Source organism: Pan paniscus, chromosome 16 (genome assembly GCF_029289425.2).
Source record: "Pan paniscus chromosome 16, NHGRI_mPanPan1-v2.0_pri, whole genome shotgun sequence".
Taxonomy (NCBI): domain Eukaryota; kingdom Metazoa; phylum Chordata; class Mammalia; order Primates; family Hominidae; genus Pan; species Pan paniscus.
The window spans coordinates 11,793,035-11,819,977 of NC_073265.2; the positions used below are offsets into that span (position 1 = coordinate 11,793,035).

At 40.1% G+C, this 26,943-nt stretch overlaps 2 long non-coding RNA genes across 2 annotated transcripts in view; both read left to right on the plus strand.

The window, feature by feature from the left end:
- Positions 1-11,386: 11,386 nt before the first annotated feature.
- Positions 11,387-26,943, plus strand: part of LOC117975974 (uncharacterized) — a 44,141-nt gene continuing 28,584 nt past the window's right edge. The window contains exon 1 of the long non-coding RNA XR_004666441.3: positions 11,387-11,621. This is a non-coding gene — a long non-coding RNA (uncharacterized LOC117975974). The remainder of the gene's footprint in view (positions 11,622-26,943) is intronic.
- The window catches only part of LOC134729132 (uncharacterized), a 37,210-nt gene continuing 21,894 nt past the window's right edge, over positions 11,628-26,943 (plus strand). The window contains exon 1 of the long non-coding RNA XR_010110053.1: positions 11,628-11,853. This is a non-coding gene — a long non-coding RNA (uncharacterized LOC134729132). The remainder of the gene's footprint in view (positions 11,854-26,943) is intronic.

Consider the following 26,943-nt stretch of genomic DNA (forward strand, 5'->3'; position numbering starts at 1 on the left):
AAAAAAAAACAAAACAAAAAGTAAAATTAAAAAATTTGACCTGACTAGCTAGCTACTTACTAAATTTAATCCTTGCACCCTGAAAAGACTTAGTACATGTTCCTTTATACCATTAACTGATATTCAATTAACTTGTAATAACTATCTTAATAATTCTACAGCAGCAATTTGAGTCTCCTTAAAAATTGTCAAGCATTTTCTTTTGTTAGTCTGTTCTGGGGTAATGAGTCACAAGTAGTAATTACTGGGTGGGAATTCATTTTTTTTCTTTTTTCTTTTTAAATACAATGTTAAGCATGTTGTATTAATATTAAATAATTCTAAAGAGTGTTTCAATAATTTGGAAGTTATTAATGATTGGTGGATGAAAAGATTTTATCCAGTTGTCCAAGCATATGGCAAAAGAAAACTGGCTTAAGTTGTTGAATTTCTGTTTTCATTTTCCATTGAATTACTGTTTAAAAATGGAACTGGAGAACATGTAATTACTCCAATGGAATGATTATGGGACATCAAAAAACTTGTTGCCCTAGGTGGTTAAGTGCATGACTAAGAGACAACAATGGGGTGGACAAGGTGAACCTTGTTCAGTAGTGATCTCAATTGCATTTTGGTTCTGTAAAGCGCAAATAGGTTAACTGAATACCAAAGAGTAGTGAACTGCCTATGATTTGCATCTTTATATGATGGTTAAGAATTCAAGAAATTGGAATATAGTATTTATAACACTCTATGACCATGACCACAATGTCCCATCAATTTCCTAGACTTCTGAGTGTAGGAAAACAGAAAAGGCCATATTCTCAACTTATGTAATTGATAACTACTAATTTTCTAACAATTTTCCAATGATTGCTTGCTATAAAAATGTAAAATGGAGCCAGAAGCTTTAGCATATATTATTCACACTGTAATTTTGGTTTATTTCCTTCTAGACTTTTTTCCATATTTTTTAGAGCAGTTGTAATCATGTTGTACATATAATCTACCCTTATTTTTTAAAACCTACTGTTATAAATGTTACTTATGTTTAAAATAGCAAAAAAAAAAAAAACTACCTTGAAGATATTGGTTATAAAGATGATATAATTTATTTTATAATTTCCATATGGCTGGCTATCTAGATTATCTATTTTTTATTTTTGCAATGAGACAGATATTGCTGTGCATTGATTTTTTGCACACATTTTTTTCCAGGATTTTGCCTGTTTTCTTAGAAGAACATTCTACAAGGAAAATTAATGGGTTGAAATTTATAAACCTATTCATAATGACTCTTGAAGCAAATATTATTCAGGATCTTTTTTTTTTTTTTTTTTTTTTTTGAGACAGTCTCACTCTGTTGCCCAGGCTGGAGTGCAGTGGCATGATCATGGCTAACGGCAACCTTTGCCTCCCTGGGCTCAGGTGATTCTCACACCTCAGTTTCCTGAGTAGCTGTGACTACAGGTGTGTACCACTATGCTTTGCTAATTTTTGCATTTTTAGTAGGGACAAAGTTTTGCCATGTTGCCCAGGCTGGTCTTGAACTCCTGGCCTTAAGAGATCTGCTTACTTCAGCCTCCCAAAGTGCTAGGATTAAAGGCATGAGCCACCGCACTTTGCCAGACCTATTTGTTTTCAAGTGACATTAACTAGCTTAAAAATAAAGGGAAAATTTATTAGAAGCAACCAATTATATCTTATGTAACAGGAGAAAGAGAAAGTGCATCTAGATGTCTAGAATCAGAGACTGAAGTCCACCAGAACTTTCTCTGACTCTAATTTCTTTACAAGGCTCAGCAGTCAGCCTCATTTCATTCATTTGCTGGCCGGAATTACTGCTCTAGAATTGAAGTAGTTTTTCCACACCTGGCGCCTCAGCTGGAATGTCTACAATGTCTGTGGGCTTGCCAGATCTCTCTCTCCATGTTTTCTCTCATCATTCTGTAGCCCAACTCAAGATTCTTTACATATTAGTTGTCTTCTAAAAGTGCAAAACATGGGAGATGCAAGATCTCTTAAGTCACACAACACCACTTCAACTCTGTTGCATTTGTCAAAGCAAGTCACAGGCTAGGCCAGATTCAAGGAGATGGGGAATGGGCTTCACCATCTGATGGGAGGAGTGGCATGGATGATGGTTACTTTTATGTGTCAACTTGACTGGACCACAAGGCGCCCAGATATTTGTCTCTGCATGATTCTGGGTATGTCTATGAGGGGTTTCTGGATGAGATTAACATTTGAATCGGTAGATCACGTAAAATGAGTTGTCCTCTCTAATTTGTGTGGAGCTCCTCCACTCAGTTGAAGGCCTGAACAGAACAAAGAAGCTGAGGTCAAGAGAGAACTCCTCCTGAACTGTGGGGTCAGGAAAGGCTGGGGTGCCATGGAAATTAGCTTCAAAGGTTTTTCAAAGTTTATTGCTTGGTGTAGGTAATAGGGTCGATTCTCTGTAGAAGGACTTTTTCTTCTCTATATTCCTTCAACATAGTACGTTTTCCCCTGGTCTGGAGCAGGATGCTTTCTTAGTTTATGATGCAATGACTTCACAGTGGATGTCTGCTTTATTTCTTTTTGAAATTCCATGAACTTTGAAATGAGTTCTTTTTACTTTGAGTTCTTCATATACATGTAAACAAAATGTTTTACTAAATCCAAACAACCAGAGCTTTAAATTTTGAATAACTGTGAGAAAATTGAGTACTTGAGATTCAAAGAAAAACACAGGCAAAGTCTCTGACATCATTCCCCATCCCAAAGCTAACTTTGATGGTAAGTCATTAAACCGAGATTCTCTCAGGACCTGGGGCAGAAAACTGCACTAGGATGTTTTTTGTTTGGTTCAGGTTGGGTAACATTGGCATGTGATAGAAGTTATCTTTTGAATTAGCTCAAGAATAAGAGGTTCACTTTTATGAGCAGGGAGTTTCAGTATGGTTTGTGTCATGAATAATCCTGCCTGACATGGACCATGACCCTTGAACATTCTGAAATGCAGGAAAATTCTAAGTCTTCATAAGATAAACAAGGAGCAGCATCTTGTTACTTTTTCTTTCCAATTTAAAGTATTATACTTCGGACTCTATGTTATACATAGAATTTTAAATGTGGGTTTATATTTAGACTTGAATATGGTAGAAAACAAGGCTTGATATGTTCTGCTTCATAATGACACATCTATATCTATCTATCTATCTCTCTCTATATATTTTGTAATACACTTTTTATTTTGGAAAAATCTGGGGTTTACAGAAAAGTTCTAAAGATAGCACAGACAGTCCCTGTATAATTCTCTTGCAGCTTTGCTTTCCCTTCATGTTATCAGTTCACATTACTGTGGTGTATTTGTCAAAACTGAGTAACCACCATTGGTGCGTTACTAGTAGCTAAACTCCAGCCTATATTTAAGTTTCACTAGTTTTTTCCTAATGTCTTTTTCTATCCCAGGATCCTAACCAGGATACCACGTTGCATTTAGTTGTCACATCTCCTTTGGTCTGTGACAGTTTCTCAGTCTTTTTTTTTTTTTTTTGAGCTGGAGTCTCACTCTGTCACCCAGGCTGGGGTGCAGTGTTGGAATCTTGGCTCACTGCAACCTCTGTCCCCCGGATTCAAGTGATTCTCCTGCTTCAGCCTCCTGAGTAGCTGGGATTATAGGCATGCACCACTACACCTGGTTAATTTTTGTAATTTTTTTCTGTTATTGTTTTTTAGTAGATACAGGGTTTCATGATTTTGGCTAGGCTGCTCTTGAACTCCTGACCTCAGGTGATCCACCTGCCTTGGCCTTCCAAAGTGCTGGGATTACAGGCGTGAGCCAGCACACCCAGCCTCTCAGTCTTTTCTTGTGTTTCATCATCTTGAAAGTTTTGAGAGTATTGGACAAGTGTGGTATAGACTATTCTTCAATTTTGGCTTGTCTGATGTTTTTCTTAGGATTAGATTCAGGTTACGGGTTTCGGGGTAGAGTAACACAGGGGCAAAACACCATTCTCATCACATCTTATCAGAGTTACATGACATACACGTGATTTATCACTAGCGATGTTGTCCTTGATCATTTGGGTAAGATCATGCTTACCAGCTGTGTACACTGTAAAGTTACTATGTTTCACTTTCTTTGAAGTGAGTCAGTATGTCCTGCCCACACTCAAGGGAGTGGGAGGGATGGAACTTTACCCCTTGCTTATTTGGAATGCAAAATAATATTTTGGTAATGTTTTCAATTTCAGTGGACCTGTATTTTTTGTGTTTGAAGACAGGAAATAAATAAAGTCCTGGTACAAGCTCTTCCTTTTTGTTTCTGTTCTGAGTAAAGAGCTTGTGTCCAATGCCTTGCTGACTCTCTTGAATATTTTGTCTAAAACACCCAACAATGTTGACCTATGCAGGATTATGATGGAGGTAAGTAGAAAGAGGTTTGCATATTATTTTGAATGTATTTTCATCTTCAGATGAAGTAAAGATGAATCCTGTACTAGTTTGTTCTCACACTGCTATAAAGAAATACCTGAGACTGGGTAATTCATAAAGAAAAGAGGTTTAATTGGATCATGGTTCTGCAGGCTGTATAGGAAGCACAATGCTGGAATCTGCTCAGGTTCTGGGAAGGCCTCAGGAAACTTACAGTCATGGCAGAAGGTGAAGGAGAAGCAGGCTTGTCTTACATGGCTGGGGCAGGAGGAAGAGAGATGGGGGAGGTGCCACACACCATTAAAAAAACAGATCTTGTGATAATTCACTATCACCACAACAGCACCCAGTGGGATGGTGCTCAAGTATGAGAAACCACTCCCATGACCCAATCACCTCCCACCAGGCCCCACCTCCAACACCAGGGATTACAATTGAACATGAGATTTGGGTGGTGACACAGACTCAAACCATATCAAATTCTAAATATGGAAATGTAATAAACTCATTGATTTATTTTTTATTTTTGAGACGGTGTCTCACTCTGTTGTCCAGGCTGGAGTGCAGTGGTGCAATCTCGGCTCATTGCAACCTCCACCTCCTGAGTTCAAGCGATTCTCCTGCCTCAGCCTCCTGAGTAGCTGGGATTACAGGTATGCACCTGGCTAAATTTTGTATTTTAGTAGAGACAGGGTTTCACCCTGTTGGTCAGGCTGGTCTCAAACTCCTGACCTTGTGATCCAGCTGCCTCGGCCTCCCAAAGTGCTGGGATTACAGGCGTGAACCACAGTGCCCGGCCAACTCATTGATTTTAAACCAAAGTTAGGGTTTGACAAACTCCATCTAGCCACACAGTTCTCTGTCTCAGTTTTAGCTTTGTCTTCCTATGCATGCTCAGTGATCAGCTGGCAAACAGGTTCCTAGCTGGATGAGCATTCTTGCCTCCTCCCTCAGACCTTAGCATGGACACCCAGGTAGATATTAGGGGTTGAATTGTGTCCTTTCTCCCCCAAATTCATATGTTGAAGCCCTAAACCCCTGTACTTCAAAATGTGACCTTATGTGGAAATTGGGTCTTTGCAGGTTAGTTAAGATGAGGCCATTAAGGTGGACTCTAGTCCTAGGTGACTGTTGTCCTTAACAAAAGGGGCTATTTGGTGACATAGATTGGGCGCACAGGAAGAACCTCATGTGAGGATGAAGGGAGAGATTAGGATGATACTTCTGTAAGGCAGGAGAATCGTTTGAACCCAGCATCAGATGTTTGGCAAGAGACGTTGAGCAGGTTCTGTCTCACAGCCCTCAGAAGGATCCAACCCTGCCAGTACCTTGATCTTGGACCTCTATTCTCCAGGACTGTAAGACAATACATTTCTGTTGTTTAGGCCACCCAGTTTGTGGTACATTGTTACAGCATCACTAGGATCAGATAATGGAAGTTGAACTGAGCAACCCAGCTTTTGTGACCCCAAACATGGTTGGTGGTAGGGCTTTATCTTGGTCACAGGCTCTAGAAGAATCTGCACTTGTCATTTACTATAAGCCCTTCACAACTGGACTCTTCTACTCAATGCTTATTCAAGATTTTTTTCAGGTGCTGATCTTATTGAAATTTGTAGTATTAATATTTTAGAACTGTACATAATGTATTTACCTTCCAAAATTTCCTTCAATGCCTGACAGCTTTCTATCTACTGACCCAATTGTGATGACAAACCAATGCTGGCTTTGGTAGTCAAATTCCTGACCACATGCTAATGGTTGACTCATTCAGTTTTTTGCCTGCAGATTTAGTCTCAACGAAATGAGCCACACTTTTTTTCTTACAAAGCAGCATTACCTTCTGGGGAGAATGAAATGTGGTTTTTCTTTGACAGATAAGTGGGAAAACCATCTGTGCATTTCCCGTCTGAATCAAGCTTAAGCCCCTCCCCTAGTCATCCAGGGCTGCATTAACCATGGACTACCGGTGCCCCGCAAGGGGAGGCTGTGGATGTGGATAACTCCACACAGCTGTGCCTGGAGGCTGACGGACTATGGCAGATATTTCTCCACTTTATTCAGGGACCAGAATATGTTCACTTTGCATGGAGGAACTGATTAATTAAGTGATGGACTGGAGAACAAAGAGGTAGCGGTTGATTATATTCATTAGAGGAAATAGAAAATTAACTCCTTAATTAAGGTATTATATTGTCATACTTCAATATCACATATTCTGCACTTCCTTAAAAGAGTTCAGTGTATTTCTTTTGTATGCCTGGTAATAACCTCAGGAAGCAGGACTGACTGAATATCATGATGTCTATTTAGCATTTAAAGGAACTGAAACGTGGAAACGTACACGTCTCTTTCCCCCCTACTATAAAGTTTAATTCAAATGCAATTGCAACCAACATTTCACTAGGAAGGTGGCTTGGACATTTGAATAGACAAATGGATATTTGGCACTTCTGTCCATTTTTCAACAAACTGTTGTCAAGTACAATTTTGGTAGCTTGAGGGTTGCAGAAGGTGCAACAGGTGGCTGCACCTCAGCTCTTCCTTCTCTAAAGGAAGAAATGCAAGACTGGGAAGATTGTTCTCTAACTGTGGCAGGTAAACATGGTCTGGTCCCAAAGTGAGTTGAGATCACTGGGGAATGGACTCTGTGCCCATGATTATAGAATTGAGATTACCAGTTGGGAAATTAGAGGCAACTTTCAGGTTTGTATAGCATATAGTTTGCTGAATCCAATTCCTATCTATCCTATATATTAGGATTTTCATTTTTAGAGCAAAAATTTGAGTTCATCCCTCAAAATGCCTATTTCATCTCTTTTTGGAGGTAATGTATTTTTAGGGAAGTGCTGCCAGCTCCAATTTCTACAACTGTCAATTCCTTATCTGCTATTTGGAAATCACTGCAGAGCCTGTATCATCGGAGGCAGTTTTGGGGCCATCTCCCATTCCCAGAATGGCATCAAACCTTAAATTGGAAGGTATCGAGGGAGGCGAAGAAAGTATTTCCAGCAGTGAAGTGAACTAGGATTAAACAACTCCCCAACAAAACAAAAACTGAAAAAATGAGAACTGGGACCTAAATACCTCAAGGTGGTGAAATTGTCACTTATCAGAGCAGAACCAAACAACACAGCCTTCGGCTAGAGCCAGCCTGAGAGCTGAAAGACCAGAAGTGAAGGGAAGGAAGCTTGGAGAAGGGGAGCAGAAACAGAATAAAATAAGTCAAAATAAAATAAAAGCAGCCTAGCCTAGTGGAAAGGTACAAGTGTGGTGGCTGATTGGCTGCAGATGGAGACTGTAATTTTCTTAGGCTATCAGTGACTAGCAGGCAGTGACAGGGAAGAGGGGGTGTCAGGTCTGAGGAGAAGAAAACCGGAACTATTTTGCTGTGTAGAAAGTCACCATGCTACACGTCATGGCCCACGAAGGGCTGATTATATTACAGCATAAAGAAATAGTGGCTCAGAATTATGATCTTCAGCTATCAAGAAAACTTTGAATCATGTTTGTGTATTTTACTAAGGAAGGAAAATAAGTTTATAATATATGACATGTTTCATTTGAAAGTGAGAGTTTGAGTTAAAAGGTTAAATTCAGTGATCTGGAAAAGTGTTACGTAGAGTCACGTATCCCTTGAAATATTGGGAAATTGATGTGGAAGTTATGCTGCGCCTCACCCTTGAGATGAAAAGATTGAAAATTAGATTTCACAGAACAAAAATCATTGCTGGGGGCAGTTTGTGAGACAACAATGTTGAAGAATAAAAGGAGTAAAAATAAAGATGAACACACACACACACAGATACACATACACACAATCACACGCTGACAGAGACATATGCCAACTCACATATACACTCACACTCATACACACAAACATACACTCTCATATTCACACATACACTCACTCACTCACACACGATCAATGCCCTCCGGATTCACTTTATTCTTTTCCCTCCCTTGCCTTTTTCTAGAAAGAGCTGTATTTGCTGTTTCAGGATTGCTAATGTGAAATTTACCCAGGTGGAAGGACCAGGAGGAGAGAAGTGTTTGCTGAATGAAAATTTGTAGCAGAATGTGGGCTATTCTCTCCCTTCTGTGTCGTCAAGTGACTTCTTTCTCCCCCACTCCCCATTTCAAGTTGGCCTTAGGCACACATTTCTAGGGCTTTCTGTGCTCATGTATTATTGACAGGTAATCCCTTTCTCCATTCCCACGGGGCGCCGAATGAGTCCTGCGGTGAGCTAGCACTTTAGCAAGGGGAAGTTGGGAGTAAGAGTCTGTTATTTCATCATCCCAGCAAGCAGAACAACTAACTGCCTCCCTACCTGTTTGTGTATTAACTAAATGGACACCAACAAAATGTCATTAGGATGGGAAGTCCGGGATCTTGCAGTTTCAAGCCATTTCATCTCTAGCCCCTTCAGAAGAGAGATTGCTGGGCCCCAGGAGATGGTTTTGAAGGAGGAGGGTCGGTTGAAAAAGATCAAGGCCACTGCAGTGGGGCTGGGTGGAGATCACCTCGGCGATCCCTGGAATGCATTATTTGTCTTTTCACTTTCAAAATACAGGGTTCTAAGGCACACGTCTGTGAGGAAAGAAAAATAGAGCGTTCTGAGCTACGTGAGGTATGAGAAATTTATCAGGCCCAGAGAGATAGAAGTATGGAACTTCAATCATTCCCTCCCCACCCTGCACCCCTGCCTGGGGGTAATGTTTTAAAGGCATTTTGTTCCAGATTAGCTGCCTAACACATTATCTTCTTGTTGCTGGAATTTGCAATACAAAGAACAATGTATAACCAATCAACAGCTTATGTTATTTTAACATAATTTATTGGTAAACAACTCAGGAACTGCTTTCTTCTTTTTCCGTTAAAAATCCACTTGAATACTCTCCAGGGCGGCAATCCTCAAGCTTGGCCCAAATCAACTCTCTACTTATGTTAATTTTGGCTCAGCTTCTTCCTTTTAGTTGACAGCTGAGATGCCCAGAACATTGAAGGGACAGGTAAACATTTCGACAGTGAACAGATAAGAATTAGAATGTCTTGAGTTTAGAGAGAGCTTTGTGTTTGCTCTCTGACATTTGTTTACTGTGTGTGAGGCTTTTACAAGTGAATCCCAGGGTGGGATAATAATAGCCGTGGGGCACCAGCTGCCGGCTAGGCTTTGGGTGCCGAAGAATTTGTGGACATTTTACAGGCTAATAGATTTTTTTTTTTTTTAAACTGCAGGAGTTCTGTGGGAATTCCTCTGCAAATTTTAAAATAAGTTGTAGGAGTAGGAAAGTGAGACTTTCTCTTTCTCTCTCTCTCTCTTATATTTTTCCAAAGAGCGAAAATGAGCCAAATTTAGAGCTAGTTTTGAAAGCATTTTCTCACTTTGCCTTAGGAACGAAGAGTGGGGAAAATCAAGTGTCATCAGCACCAGCTCTTTGAATGCGGGTGAGAGGAAACACAAAGCCCCGGCTTATTTCAATTGAGCAAGACAATGCAAGAGATTTAGAGATTTTAGGTCGTAAAGGACCCGTGAGCTCCTTTGTTCCAAAGTTTGTCCTATTGCCATTGAGGCATCTGTTTTCCAGTGACTATAACCCCTGTTTCCTGAATCAGGGCTGCCCGCTCGGGTGGGTCATAGAGAGAAGGCATCGTGGGCCAAACTGTGGGTGTTGGGAGCCACATGGTGGGTTAAGAGGAAGATGAGGAGGAAGAGCTTAAATTGGGCTCAGGGATCAGAGCAGGCAGAGGGGTTTCCAGGGAAGTTAAGACGCAGGGCAGAAATACCATTCAAAGAGTCAACATTGTAACCCTGGAGGTGGGGACAGATTCTTCCAAGGTTATCTCAGGACTAATCTCTCATTCCACTTTCAGACTTACAACTAGGAAAAATGTGTTCTTTTCCCTTTGAGCTAAGGTGGGCTATCAGCTTAGCATACCTGCCCTCGTTTCATCCTTTCTTGCAGGTCCACTCCAGGACCTGCCAAGATTGCTGTGAAAGACTCAAAATAGGACCCTCTGAGCCAGTTTTCCAATTCTCTTTCCCAGAATTCTGGGGTGTGCCTGGAGGGAGAGAGGGAAGCTGAATCTTCTCCATCCTGCCTTTCAGGTTTCCTGTCTCAGGATTCCTGGTAACATTTCCTTTGGGAAAAAGAAGGGAGTTCTGTCAATTAACAAAATATTTGAAAAATCACTCATCCACTCTCTTCTCCTCATTTTACAAATGAGGAAACTGAGATCAAAATAGGTTAATAGACTGACCCAGGATTCTGCCATTAATAGCACAGATTGAGTTACAGCTCAATTTTTCAACCACCGGGGCACTGGTGATGATTTTAAAGAACTAAGATAAGGAGAAGAAGACTAAGTGTTAAATGCACTAGCTGCATTTCTATTTTAAACTACTATAATATAGTAATTCTAAAAGACCTGTTTTGCTGGTTTGCTTCTTTTATGAAAGCAGAATCAAACTCAGATTTCTTGCTTTAAATAATTCAGTTGATGACTGAAATTTAACCAAGTGGTGAGTTTCTTCACATTTTTCAGAACAGCCCTTAAGAAACAAAAATAATTATGTTTGTTGACTTAAAAAATTTACAGGAATACTTACTTTTTCCCACTTTCTCCCTTTTTCCCAACTTGAAAGCTTAACCTCATTTGATCATCTTCCATTCAACTTTCAAACATTGTCCATACTGTTGTGTAGTAACCATGCAGTGTTCTTCTTCAGTAGGGGATAAAATGCAACCACTATCTAGGGGTGAATAAAAATATCTAACGGTATTAGCAAACCAGTATAAAGTGTACAGTAGAAAAAATTTAAACTTGGAATTATGTCCTCTTTTCCAGTTTCTCTGGTGTTAATATTTTCTGGAAAACATCCTCAAGGCTTGTCCTAGCTACCATCTTCCTGACATTGTCCCAGGTGTTGCAGTTACTAATGTGAGCAAGACATCCTCCTGGCCTTAGCGAGTGTACCCAGGAGTTATATAAAGGATATTCTGGGAGCCGGAAGAAGGAGCGAATAAAGCAGACTGCACAGATGGAACATGGAAAGGCTTTTAACAGAAATGAATACTTTCAGACCAGTTTTGAAGGACTGAGTAGGAGTAAACTAAAAGAGAAAAAGCAGGACAAAAGAAGCACTACTTTGGAAGCTCAAAGCCGCACTGGAAACACAGTCTTTCAGGATGTCTGAAAGGGGCAAGTCTGTTTGTGTGGGGTAAGAAATGCGGGGAGACAAACGGACAGTGGACAGATTGCAGAGAGCTCTGTGTGCTGAGAGGAGGGTGCAGACCAGATTTTTAAATTGAGAATGCAACAGTGAAGGATTTCAAGCTTGGAGTGAGAGGGGAGACTACGAGCCTGCAGTGATAAGGCAAAGCTGAAGATTTCAGAGCCAAGGCCACACCCTACAGTTGCCATGGAATGGGGTGGCACAGTGGGCTTTGGAGGTAAAGTCTGCAGTTGAGAAGTTCAAGGGTAGTAAGTACTTAATGCCAGGTCAATCATCCCTTTTAAGACACAGATATCATCTGCAGCGTTTTCAGGAACAGTGATAGAGAAGAAAAGCAGGCAGCTACTAGATATTCAAATCTTCCACAAATGTCAGGGAGAGAGTCAGGCAGTTGGTAGAAGAGACCTGTAAAGCTGGGTACCATAAGCCTCAACACAGGTGTTTTTATTTCAAGGCTGGGGAGCTGTGCTTTGGAAAAGCAATGAGGAGGTAACAGGAAGTCTCTTCTTCTAAATCCTGTGTTCATGGAGGAGGGTGGGTTTTCTCCTCTTGAGAGGGAGTTACATACAAGTTTAAGGGAAAAGAGTCTGAAGTTTCCACCTAAATGATTCTGAAAGAATCAGGTAAGTAGTTGCTTAGAAATATTGCTAAATGTTGCATAAAGAGATACAGCTCTTCTATGGAGTAACAGATCCTGGCTACTCAATAGCTTTTTGCATTTTTTTCCTGGGCTATGGAGATATTTGCAGCTTTCCATTACGTGTTAATATCTCTCATCTTACCCCTGAAAGTTTATTTCTATCAATTTGCCTTCAAGTGAACTGCAGTTTCGTATTTGTGATTTTATTTTTACCAAAATGAAATGGCTTATTTTATCAAAAAATACTATTGAAAAAATACTATTTTACCAAGAATATTATTGTGTGCTAGATGCTGGAGGCATAAAAGGGAACAAGTTAGGAACTGTTGCTTTTCATGGACAGTTGGTGTGGAGTTTTAGTAAGACTTTTGAACACTTAAATTTATATCTTTCTTTTAAGAACCAATAAAAAAAGAGCAACTCTTTATAACAGCATTATATTACATCATCTTCAAAGATCAATATGTGTACAACATTTAAATAAATCAATATCTAGGTGTGATCATTAATCCTTAATCATGATGAACCATTGCTTAATCTAACCTGTGTTTACTTTTATTTCTGTTATAATTTGTTGACATTTTAGAAGTATAGTTCTTGTTCTCCAAGAAATATGGCACTCAAAGTCCCTGAAATTACTTGCCAAGTCATTGGGCTTTTGTCTCATGTATTTCTTAGGTCTTTGAAACAACTAGAGATTTATCTTTACCCATCTTCTGGTTTCATCTTTTTGAGTCTTTTTTTTTCTTACAATGGTCTGTAGTCAATTTAGGCAAATCTCTGTGTGAGTATTATGTGTGAGTATTATATATCTCTATGCCTCTTGGCAGAGGTGAATAACTTTTCCTTTTTATAAGAGGAATATAATTTTCCTCATTCCCAGTAGACATTAAGCTTATTAGCTACTTAACTTTTTGGTAATTTGCATTCATTTTCTCTATAGCAACAAAACATCTGAATTGGAAGGAGAAAAAATTAGTTTACACCCAAAATTACTTTTATAAAAGGTTATATATTTCCTCTAACAATTATTTAAAAAGCAAACACTGAAAAATAGTGTAATAAGTCACAAAAATAAAACTAAAAATGGCTTTAATCACAGGTGTAGTCAAACCCCAGTGATTGTTACAAAACCTGTTAAGACTCATATGACTAAAACTGTGATTACTACATAGTTTTATTATTTTTAAGCACATGCGTAAAGTTTAAGGAACATTTAAGAGTAATTGTTACTAGCAAATTATTTCTAAAGTCATCTTAAAATGCCTTATTTTTAAATTTATTTGAAAAGGGTAGAAATCTCTGTTCATGTTTACTTTGTTCCACTCTGCTAAAAGGGCATAAGTGTCCCAATTGTTTTATGAGCAAAACATATGTGTGACTGTGTGCATACAAGTATAGACATGAATTCACACACAATTCCATTAATAACAAGGGATATCCTTGATGGGTACTGTTAGCTGAATATCAAGCAGTTGAATCATTTCATTTTCTTCCTGGAAAAGTTATTTTTCAAGGATTGGTAAATGATTGCCCTCGCACCTCAGGGCAACCATGTTACCAATGAGATCTAAGGAGAATTCCACTTAGGGGCTTCTAGGAAAGGTGTTTCTTTCTGTGGAAAGGGTCAGGTGCAGAAAGACAGCTCCCTGGTTCAGCCCCTTGCCCTATTTTCCTGCCATGAATGCAATTCTGCCAGAGAATGATTGTGGCTCTGTGGCAGCTATCTTGGTCTAGCCCATAAGGCAGTAAGCCTAAGGGAAAAAAAAATTCATCGCATATCTTGGATGATAGAAGATAGAGAAATGATACAAAGGTTGAAGGGAGAATAAGAAGAAGCCTACATCTCTGATAACATCAGTTTGTTACTGCACCAAATCTGGAACCACTTACCTAGAGTTTCACTGTGTGAGATAATTAAAAGTTAACTGTGCTGACGCCCCTATTGGCAGCTGAATGCTAACTGATACATTACCACATTTTCTGACTCATTCCTGATGTCACGTTTGATTAGTAAGTATAGCAGATATCCAAACCCAGGTTTTTGGATGCAAAGTCCAGGGTTTTCCTGGCCTTGCTGTCTCCCCATATTGTCACAATCTGGGAAATAAATCCACATACTGTGAAGTAATAACATACACTGCTTATTTTGAACAATTTCCCTACTCTGATTTAAAGCCCTGTTTCTCTCTTCACCCTCTGGACTTACTCTACTCATGATTTGTCCCACAAATTCTGGCTGTGAATATCTTTTTATAATCACTTGTGACTGAATGTCCATTTGCTGTATTATGACTTTGCGCACGTTACCAGACATCACCTTATATTTCCTCATCTTTATAAGAGGATAATTTCTATTAACCTCTTCACATATTTCATACTCTTGTTGGGTGGGGAGGAGCTCATGGGGTGGGGCTTAATTCATTATCAACATTTGGCTTTTTAAATTATTTTTGTTTATTTATTTTTTGTGACAGAGTTTTGCTCTTGTTGCCCAGGTTGGAGTGCAATGGTGCAGTCTCGGCTCACTGCAACTTTTGCCTCCCAAGTTCATGCCATTCTCTTGCCTCAGCCTCCTGAATAGCTGAGATTACAGGAGTGCACCACCGCATCTGGGTAATTTTGTATTTTTAGTAGAGATGGGGTTTCACCATGTTGGCCAGGCTGGTCTCGAACTCCTGACCTCAGGTGATCCACCTGCCTTGGCCTCCCAAAGTGCCAGGATTATAGGCGTGAGCCACTGCAACTGGCCATTTGGCTTTTTTAAACTAGTGGATGTTCCATAGGTGTTCACATGTTTTTGTGTGTTGTAAACATTTAATAACGACTACTAATAAGAACACAGATGAGTTTGCAAAGCTTGTGAAATTGCCCGGCTGATGGAAATTTGGCTTGTAAGCATTCATGCGGGAGAGAAGGTAGAGATTGAAGGAGCTCACGATTGCCTGCCAAAGTTGTCTGCATCTCAGTTGGAGAGGATTCGAAGCTTACTTTGAACCTTTAACTAAGAAACTTTTTAATATAAAAGTAAAGTATATATGAATTTAGCATTTGAATTTCGGTTTTTTTTTTTTTAAATTTACCATCTACTATATGACATATGTGTAGAAATTACATACTGAGTCAAGGCCCATAATGAGCTATTACATTTCCACTTGGCATTATTTGTAAAGAAATGGGTGTGTTCAATATTTTTCTTCAATCTCTTTCGAGATATGAAGTGTTAAAGATCTATATGTAGATGTTTGCCATGTGTGTGACTGAAATCTAATTATAGAGTTATTTGTGTACTCAAAGAAACTACAGTTTCTCCAGTCAGAGCTTATGACCAAACTGGGCACTACAATGGGCTCCTTAAGAATGCTGCATTAGGCCGGGTGCCGTGGCTCATGCCTGTAATCAAGCACTTTGGGAGGCCGAGGCAGGTGGATCATGAGGTCAGGAGATGGAGACCATCCTGGCTAACATGCTGAAACCCCGTCTCTACTAAAAAATACAAGAAATTAGCCAGGTTTGGTGGTGGGCGCCTGTAGTCCCAGCTACTTGGAAGGCTGAGGCAGGAGAATGGCGTGAACCTGGGAGGCAGAGCTTGCAGTGAGCCGAGATCACGCCACTGCACTCCAGCCTGGGCAACAGAGTGAGACCCCATCTCAAAAAAAAAAATAAATAAAAAATAAAAAAAAAGAATGCTGCATTAGGAAACCCGAGAAAGCCCTCTGAGTACACTGTAAAACTGAGTTATAAGGAAGCAAGAGTAGGGATTTGCAAAGATACTGATTAGGGGAAAAATGATCCTAGGCCAGTGGGACCTCAAGTCTCAGTCAATGAAATGTATCCATATATTTAAAGAAAAATATGTGTCCAACAGATGGGGGATTGAGAAGCCAGAAAAGCGTAAGAAATCACAGAAGAGCTTTTTGCTGTTAAACCAAGACTTGTCTGAAGAAGATGATGCTCGGAACCAGGGTAGATTTCCAAGGGGAGGCATATTATTATTGTTGTTATTATTATTAGCTTCTAGTATATGTTGGTTGTTTTCTACATCAGATGCTACATATTTTATGTATCATGTAACTTATTCCTCATAAAAACTCATGAATGTAGGCACTACTATTTACTTTATAAATGAGGATATTAACGTGGAAGGAGATCAAGTTTCTTATCTAGGAGCCTAGAGCTAGTAAGTGGCAGTGTTGGTATTTGAACTTAGCCTTGAGAGCCTGTACATATAACCACAATTATGAGAACTTACAAGGACAAAAGAGAATTTTCTCCTCGATTTTGCAAAGAGGATCAGAATTTGTGACTAACCCAATAGTATGTGTCGGAATTAAGACAATAATTCAGGTCTTCTGAATCTTAGTTTGATGTATTTCTAGTATACCTGAATTCTTCTCCACAGGCAAGTCATTAAAGATAGGCCAGTAAAGAGTAGATTGCCTTCAGAGTTGGGGCAGCAATGGAGAATGGTATTCTCTGGAAGAAAGTCACTATGCATAGTTCACACTTAAGGAGTGGAGAGTTATTCTCCACCTTCTTGAGGGAAGATTATATATTGGAATTCTTCTGCACTGGAGATTTGTCTATTTTTCTCCATTTATTTATTTTTTCAGTCACTTATTTATATCAGTATGGACTCATGGGTATTCATGTTATGTTTTGAGTTATAATCCAAAAGATTTTATTTATCTTTGTGCCCAAATTGTGCCAGCATTAGCCATTGGGAGCATGTTCTGTTGGCCCCTTTGTCTTCTTGACATGCCCGTAATTGTGGGTTTTTTTTTCTTAGCACTTATGAAAAGAACTTTTAGTTTCAGGGGTACATGAGCAGGTTGGCTCTATAGATAAGTTGCATGTCTTGGGGGGTTGGTGTACATATTATTTCAGCCCCAGGTTATAAGCATGTACCCAGTAGGTAGTTTTTTGATCCTCACCCTCCTCCCACCCTCCACCCTCAAGCAGGCCCTGGTGTCTGTTGTTCCCTTCTTTGTGTCCATGTGTACTCAATGTTTAGCTGTCACTTGTACTTGAGAGCATGCAGTGTTTGGTTTTCTGTTCCTGTGCTAGTTCGCTTAAAATAATCGCTTCCAGCCCCATCCATGTTGCTACAAAGGACATGATCTTGTTCTTCTTTCATGCCTGTGTCGTATTCCACAGTGTACATGTACTGCATTTTCTTTATCCAGTATACTATTGATGGGCATTTAGGTTGATTCTATGATTTTGCTATTGTGACTAGTACTTAGCACTTCTTTGTTTTCTGGCATTATAGGATGCCCTAGGTGTTCCTGCTTCAGTCTTAGAGCTAGCCATTTCTCCAAGGTGCCCTGGTTCCTTTGACTGAAGAATGGCAATAGAAACCAAGGTTGAGGTACTAGGTGTGAATCTTATTTTAAATAGTAATTAATACTCGAAAGTGAAGACAGTTGTTGCCCTTGGTGGGGTGGTGGTGACAGGAAGATGTCCCCAAGAGGCTTCAAGGGTATCTGATCTGTTTCTTGATCTCAGTCTTGGTTGCCTGGGCTTCTTCATTCAGTGAAATTCATCAAGGATACACTTAGGCTACCTGTACTTTCCTGCCTTCATGTTGTATTTCAATAAATACTTGTTTATTTAGAAAATAAAGAAAAACAAAACAAAACAAAAACTAACTGTTAACTCTTAACTGAGTATCAAATAAACATGCTCTGGATTTCAAATCCCTGGGTTTAAAGACTTTCCAGCTTTATAGCTTTTGGCTGCTTACCTAACTTTTCCATCCCTCCATTTGTAAAATAAGGATAGCAGTATTATCTGCCTCAGGTTTATAAAATAGGGATAGCAGTATTATGTGCCTCAGCATTAAATATCTCCACACACTCCCTCCTCTGGACATGTATATATGTGTGTACTTATACACATACAGTCACTTATCATTATTTATAGATTCCATATTTGCAATTTTGCCTACTTGCTAATATTTATTTCAAACCTCCAAATTAATCAGTCAATTCTTATGGCATTTTTGTGATCATTTGTGGATACGCACAACGTAGCAAAACATTTGAGAACTGCCTGACGCCCATTTCCCAGTGAGCTCAAATAACTATATGTTCTGCCTTCTTGTTTCAGCTCTCATGCTGTAAACAAGGGCCCTTTTCTCTCTCCATATATAATGCCACGTTTTCACATTTCTGTGCTTTTTGTGGGTGATTTTGATGTCTAAAATGCACCCCCCCACTGCAATGTGCAATGCTCATATCTTGTCGAGTGTTCCTAAAGGCAAGAAGTCTATGATGGAGTCCTTATGGAGAAAATATGTGTATCAGAGAAATGTCATTCAGACATGAGTTACAGTGCTGTTGAGCTTAATGTTAGTGAATCAACATTATACATTAAATAAGAAACACAACTAAAATAAAATCAATTATGAATTGATTGATTAATCAAAATGTTGTGACCAGATGCTCCTAGGAACCTAATTGTGTATTTCCCAAAGGAGCAGTAGTTCAATATTTGCTAATTTAGTGTTTGTTGCAACTTTACGGAACATAAAAACTACAAATAATGAGAATCAGTTGTATATATGTGTATATACATACATATCTACATATAAAAATATCTGTGTATGTCTGTCTACCAATATGAGAACAGTGCCTATTAGTATATTATTAATATAATAAGCCCTTAACAAATGTGTTTAGCTATTATTATCTAGGTATCTGAGTAGAATTGCTCTGCAATCCACAGTCACTCCTGAGAAAGATAATGACGTTTTTTGGCTCTCAGTAAAACGTCTTTGTGGTATGGAAGGAACAGCAATAAAGGAAGCACAGCCCTTACTCTTATGGAATTTACATTGCAAAATAACTCAGTACAGACTCAGTGTTTTTTGTACTATCTAGAGATCATAAGGAAAAAGTGGGAGTATGATGAAAGAAAGTTCAAAGTGAAGTCACTATATTAGCTTAAAATAGACAAGCATACAGATGAGCAATGTGTAAGAGGTTTTTGTAATGACTTGTCTATATCCTGAAACTTAGTAGCCTATGGATAGATGCCTTGAGATTTACATAAACAATGAGAAACCTGCCTGATGTAGGAAATGAACACACGTTCTAGCTTTCAAGTCAATTAGCGAGATATTCGTATTTCCTTTCTAGGTTACGAAGCAAATCTGTTCCGATGTGATGCCAACTAAGTACATGATCTGATTGTTCCAGTTATCCTGTGCCAAAAAGAAGCAAAAAATGGGCTTTCCACGGATTATTGAACACGGTGTCAGTGTGCCTGAGAAACAAGCCTCTATTAAAAGCTTTCTAGGCAATTTGAATCAGGTTGCTGAGCTTTGAAAAACTTTCTACAGCCAAGTGTAGGAGACCCAAGAAGTTGGAGAACATACACGCTCTGAGCTATTTCAAAAAATACAGCACTTAAGCCAATTGAGCTGTAGTCAGGGCAACACAGGCATGAATAACATGAAGGTAGATTTTAGTAGAAGAGAAGAACAGGCAAGGGATGCAGTCATGTGCATTTGAAACACAGGACAAACATAAGCCCTTTTTATCTCAATAAAGTAAGCGCAGTTTGGGGGCATTCTCCGGGGTGAGATAATTCGTTGGAATTTAGATGAGGCCCAGAATGATCCATTGGATATCAAATCCACACATAAGCCTCTGCTAGAATTGTGCCAGAGTAAGGGCAATCCTCGAATTCCTCCAGGCAGTCCTACCACACCACCCAGATGTCTGGTTTCTAGGTGAATGAATTGAAGAAAGATCAAGAAATATATGGTGGGTAAGAGGTAGGAGAGAAAGCCTGTGTAAATTAAATCAGATCTCCTCATACATAAACCTACTCAATTACTTCTAAAGCCTCCTTTTATTTCTAACATACAATAATTGAGTTAAAGAAATATAATATTCTTGTTTCAGGAATAGGAATTATTTTCTCAGGCAAAGAATGAAAGGTAAAAAGTACTACAGTGTGCCTACGTCATGTGCTGCTAATTCTATTTTCTTCTTGAGGTGCTGAATTGTTCGTTTTCCTGGGAAAGCTCTAGGGCAGAGCTAGCAAAATATCAAGAGAGCAGATATGCATGTAGAGCCATGAGGCGCCTTGCTCAGCTCTCCCTTCAAGAGAACTTGCTTCAAGGTGGGAGGCTGGGGAACACCGTCCACCTGCTCTGTCTTCAAATGCACTGGGGCATTCATGCAGAGGCTACGTTTTCCCGGGGCTGCTCCCAGCCTGTGACTGAGCAAGGCAGAAGTGCTAGCATCATGCCATTCCTGCAGAAGGTGGGTTTCCTCTAATGGGTAAACTTGGCTCCAGGGTTCGCCATCAGCATGGACATAACACACGCAGAGCTTGCCAGAGGCTGAGGCCCCTCCTACCACATCCTGCAATTTTGTCTCTTCTGTCACAGGTGTCAGAACTGCTCTCAGTCCAAGGATCGTCCCCCACATATTCCTCCTCCTCTCCCCTTTATCCTTCCCAGGTCCCCCACCCCAAACTCTCAAATCTACTTCCATCTTCAAATCTGCTTCTTGGAGATTATGAACAAAAGAGGATTTGCATTTGATAAGATCCCAAAGAGAGAGGAAGGGGATAATCCATATAATTCTGACACTGGTCACCAGGCGCTTTTTTGTTTTCTTTTGACTGAACACCTGATGGAGCTGTTAGAATTAAGTCACATATGAGGTGACACAGACTGGCTTCCCCTTTTGGGGCAGTGCCTGGGAGGGACAGATGACTCATCATATTGTGGACGGGGGAGTGGAAGATCCTGGCTCCATCTTGGAACATAGGCTAATTAGGGGTGAGAAGGAATAGACAGGTCCACACAAACAACCTCCCCCACCTCCAAGTTTCTCAACTGAGATTGAGGTGAGAAATCAGCTCAGCAGAGACAGACAAAGGTTGTGTGCTCAATTCATGCCAGTTCACTTTGCACTTTCCATTCAGGTTTCAGGGTTTACTTCTGGGACTCCTCATGTCTTTCAGGGTTGTCCTGAATGTTCATTTGTCCAGGATCCTTGGAGGGAAAAAATGGGGGACTGTGCCTGGTTTCGTATCTCTCAAATGGAATATCAGAGCTTCAGACTGTTCTCTTGTTTGCAGCTGAGAAAGTGTCAGTGCTAAAAGCAAACGGAGGTGGGGCAGAGGGACCATGGATAGTACCCAAATGTGAGTCACACCTACACCATCAGCTTTAGAATCTGTGAACTAGAAATCTCAGAAAATAATCATAAAATTATACTGGCTTTTCTGCCCTGTAGAAGGACTGTAGAGACAGATTCTTGCAGAAATCTTGCCTTGCTCCCACCCAGCCCACAACTTTTCTCGCCACAAGGAAAGCACTGGTTAAGGAGGTGATTCAGAGGTAGGTTCCCCAGGTGCGTACATCGATGAGTGACCTCTCCTCTGCAACAGGGAAATACTTTCATCATTCAGGAAGGAATACTGAGTTAGGAGGCAGAAGCTCTGGGTCCTGCTTTTAACGCTTGCACAAACTTACTGTGTAGCTTTGAGCAAGGCATCCAGCCTCTCGCTCTCAGTGTCCTGTGCAGCCAAACCGATTGATCTATGAGGCAATGTGTGGCCCAGCTCTGCCGTTCACTATATTACCATGTATTCTCCTAATAAAAAACTGGCACACGGAATGTAACAATGCGATTGCATATTTGACATTGGGGTTGTCCTTATAAGTCTAGGTAGCCATCTTTGCAGCACTGGCTCTTTCAAAAGAAAACTATTTTCATAAGTATTTCATTTGGAAATCCCCATTTATCTGGAAGACTTAGTAAAGCATCTTCTGTAGACACAGAAGCACATTATCGCCTGCTTACTTCAGAGTTAGGTTACCAGGCATGTTCATAAAAAAATAACAAAGCATATTACTTTAGTCAAACTTTACAGAGAGGATAGATTGCCTACAAAGAGGTTATTGTAATATAGCTCATAATTTTTTCAGGAGTATGCTAAATATATATATATAAATATGTGTGTGTTTATGTGTATATATACACACACACACATATATATAAACACATATATATGTTTATACATATACACATACACACATTTATATATTTACTAATGTATTTAACTTCTCCAAAACATTAGCTACCAAACAGAATATTAGATTAAAATATTTTAAATTAAAAAGTTATTTAGAGAAAAATAATAGAACTCTCATATATCTCAAATAGCTTATGTTGACCTCTTCCCTGAACTCTAAACATTAAACTTTATTAAGAGGAAAATAGTGCATATGCGGGACAAGCATGAGAAAGCGACTCAGGAGTACGGAGTAAACAGAGCAGGCTCATTGTTCAAGTTCAATGAGTGTAATTATCTGATAGCCATTTGTAGTTCCTATAAAATACCCTTTCCCCCCCGTATTTGTTGCTGCCAGTATTTAAAGACAGGTCTAATCTTTTCTGCTTTTAATCCCTTTGTCAACCATCAGCAGCCAGTGGAAAAAAAAAGGAAAAAGAAAAAAAAAGAAAAAGCAAACAGAATCACTTCGGTTTGGCCTTCATGTTATCCTGTCCCCAATTGCACTGAGAGGGGACAGATGGGTGACCAGCTGTCGTGACACAGGACCAGGGTCACGGGGTCCCCGCACACAAAGCAGCGAACGCCGCTGGGTCCTCAAGCTGCCTCTGCCTCTGAACAGCCTCGTTGGGAGCGAGGCTCTCTCAGGCCGGCATCACTCACGCTCACCAGTGAGGCTCTGAATGTTTTGTCTCAAGCCAGGAATGTTAAAGGCTCTGGTTCTCTGCAGCCAGTTAGAAACCCTTTCACCATTGTTTGCTTCCATGCATGCCCTGTTCAGCAGCCACTCTGTGAAGAGGAAACCTCAGTAACAGGAGGGGGAAGGACGCTGCCATGGATGCCTTTCTACCCTCCAGGGCGGTGACGTAAGAAGGACTTGATAAATTGTAATATTCCTTTGGAGGAGTACCCCTTTAAGAGAATGAAGAGGCCCACCTTCAGGAATAAAACCGCCTTGCAAAAATTGTAACAGAAAATTATGAAAGTGGCAGAGGCCTGACCTAATCGATGCCATCTTGCTTCTAACCTCCAAGCTGCCCTAGTTCATTCCTGGGCGAAGGCTGAACTAACCTTGGGAGAAACTTAGGTTTTTTTTTTTTTTTGAGACGGAGTCTCGCTCCATCGCCCAGGCTGGAGTGCGGTGTGCGATTTCGGCTCACTGCAAGCTCCGCCTGCCGGGTTCACACCATTCTCCTGCCTCAGCCTCCCGAGTAGCTTGGGGCTACAGGCACCCGCCACCATGCCTGGCTAATTTTTTGTATTTTTAATAGAGACCGGGTTTCACCATGTTAGCCAGGATGGTCTTGATCTCCTGGCCTCATGATCCGCCTGCCTCGGCCTCCCAAAGCGCTGGGATTACAGGTGTGAGCTACCACGCCAGGCCTTTTAAAAAAAAATTTAAGTTCTAGGGTACATGTGCACAACGTGCAGGTTTGTTACACAGGTATACATGTGCCATGTTGGTTTGCTGTACCCATTAACTCGTCATTTACATTAGGTATTTCTTCTAATGCTATCCCTCCCCCAACCCCCCACCCTATGACAGGCCCCAGTATGTGATGTTCCCCACCCTGTGTCCAAGTGTTCTCATTGTTCAATTCCCATCTATGAGTGAGAATATGTGGTGTTTGGTTTTCTGTCCTTGTGATAGTTTGCTCAGAATGATGGTTTCCAGCTTCATTCTAGCCCCTGCAAAGGACATGAACTCATCATTTTTTATGGCTGCATAGTATTCCATGGTGTATATGTGTCACATTTTCTTAATCCAGTCTATCATTGTTGGACATTTGGGTTGGTTCCAAGTCTTTGCTATTGTGAATAGTGCTGCAATAAACATACGTGTGCATGTGTCTTTATAGTAGCATGATTTATAATCCTTTGCGTATATACCCAGTAATGGGATGGCTGGGTCAAATGGTATTTCTAGTTCTAGATCCTTGAGGAATCGCCACACTGTCTTCCACAATGGTTGGACTAGTTTACAGTCCCACCAACAGTGTAAAAGTGTTCCTATTTCTTCACATCCTCTCTAGCATGTGTTGTTTCCTCACTTTTTAATGATCGCCATTCTAACTGGTGTGAAGTGGTATATCATTGCGGTTTTGATTTGCATTTCTCTGATGACCAGTGATGATGAGCATTTTTTCATGTGTCTATTGGCTACATAAATGTCTTCTTCTGAGAAGTGTCTATTCATATCCTTTGCCCACTTTTTGATGGGGTTGTTTGTTTTTTTCTTGTAAATTTGTTTAAGTTCTTTGTAGTTCTGCATATTAGCCCTTTGTCAGATGGGTAGATTGCAAAAATTTTTTCCCATTCTGTAGGTCACCTATTCACTCTGATGGTAGTTTCTTTGGCTGTGCAGAAGCTCTTTAGTTTAATTAGATCCCATTTGTGTATTTTGGCTTTTGTTGCCATTGCTTTTGGTGTTTTAGTCATGAAGTCCTTGCACATGCCTATGTCCTGAATGGTATTGCCTAAGTTTTCTTCTAGGGTTTTTATGGTTTTACGTCTAACATTTAAGTCTTTAATCCATCTTGAATTAATTTTTGTATAAGGTGTAAGGAAGGGATCCAGTTTCAGCTTTCTACATATGGCTAACCAGTTTTCCCAGCACCATTTACTAAATAGGGAATCCTTTCCCCATTTCTTGTTTTTCTCAGGTTTGTCAAAGATCAGATGGTTGTAGATGTGTGGTGTTATTTCTGAGGGCTCTGTTCTGTTCCATTGGTCTATGTCTCTATTTTGGTACCAGTACCATGCTGTTTTGGTTGCTGTAGCCTTGTAGTATAGTTTGAAGTCAGGTAGCATGATGCCTCCAGCTTTGTTCTTTTTGCTTAGGATTGTCTTGGCAATGTGGGCTCTTTTTTGGTTCCATATGAACTTTAAAATAGTTTTTTTTCCAATTCTGTGAAGAAAGTAATTGGTAGCTTGATGGGGATGGCATTGAATCTATACATTATCTTGGATAGTATGGCCATTTTCATGATACTGATTCTTCCTATCCATGAGCATGGAATGTTCTTCCGTTTGTTTGTGTCCTCCTTTATTTCGTTGAACAGTGGTTTATAGTTCTTCTTGAAGAGGTCCTTCAGATCCCTTGTAAGTTGAATTCCTAGGTATTTTATGGGAGAAACTTAGTTTTTAGTTTAACTTTGAAACAAAGATGATAACAGCCCTTTCCCAAAACAAGCCGCCTTCTTGCCTGGGGGCTAGACTCACTATGTAGGACTAACAAATTAGCCACAAGATTAGAAATTATGGTTTAGGAGTCATGCAACTAAACATGCAGCCAAACAAATTCAGAGTGATTTGAGTAATCATAAAACTCTGGTCTCCTGTATAGCCGGCTCCGCATGAATTCGACTCTTTCTCTATTGCAATTCTTGTCTGGATAAATAGACTCTGGGCAGTGGGCAAGGAGAACCTGCTGGGTGGTTACAGGAGTACGTAGCAACAATGTGTACCCTTTTCTTTACAATTCAAGACAATTTATCAATCCCACTTTACAAATTAGTTGAATACAGGACTCTCTTAACTGCTTATTCCAGTGGTTTTCAAAGTGTAGTCTCTGCACATTTATACACTGTTGGTGGGAATGCAAATGAGTCCAGCCCCTGTGGAAAGCAGTTTGAAGATTTCTCAGAGAACTAAAAATAGAACTACCATTCTACCCAGCAATTTTATTGCTGGGTATATACCAAAATGAAAATAAATCTTTCTACCAAAAGACACCTAGACTCATATGTTTATTACAGCAGTATTCACACTAGCAAAGACATGGAATCAACCCAGGTGCCCGTCAATGGTCGATTGGATAAAGAAAATGTAGTACATATACACCATGGAATACTATGCAGCCATAAACAATGAGATCATGACTTTGCCACAATATGGATACAGCTGGAAGCCATTATCCTAAGTGAATTAACTCAGAAACAGAAAACCAAATACCAAACGTTCTCACTAATAAGTGGGAGCTAAACATTGGGTACACATGGACACAAACGCGGGAACAATCAACACTGGGGGGTCAGGCACAGTGGCTCATGCCTGTAATCCCAGCACTTTGGGAGCCCAAGGCAGGTGGATCACTTGGAGTTAGGTGATTGAGACCAGGCTGACCAACATGGTGAAACCCCATCTCTACTAAAAATATAAAAATTAGCAGGGAGTGGTGGCACGCATCTGTAGTTCCAGCTACTTGGGAGGCTGAGACAGGAGAATTGCTTGAACTCAGAAGGCAGAAGTTGTAGTGAGCCAAGATCGTGCCACTGCACTCCAGCCTGGGCAACAGAGTGAGACTCCATCTCAAAAATAAATAAACAAACAAACAAACAAATAAACACATAAACAAACACTGGGGATTCCAAAAGTGGGGAGGGTGCCAGTGGGGCAAGGGTCAGAAAACAACCTATTGGGTACTATGCTCACTACTTGTGTGACAGGATCATTAAAAGACCAAACCTCAGCATCATGCAATACACACATATAACAAACCTGCACATGTACTCCCTGACTCTAAAATAAAACAAAACAAAAAACAAAACCAAAGTCTTGTCCCTGGACCAGTAACATCAGCAATATCTGGAAGCTTGCTAGAAATGTGAATTCTCTGCTGCACTA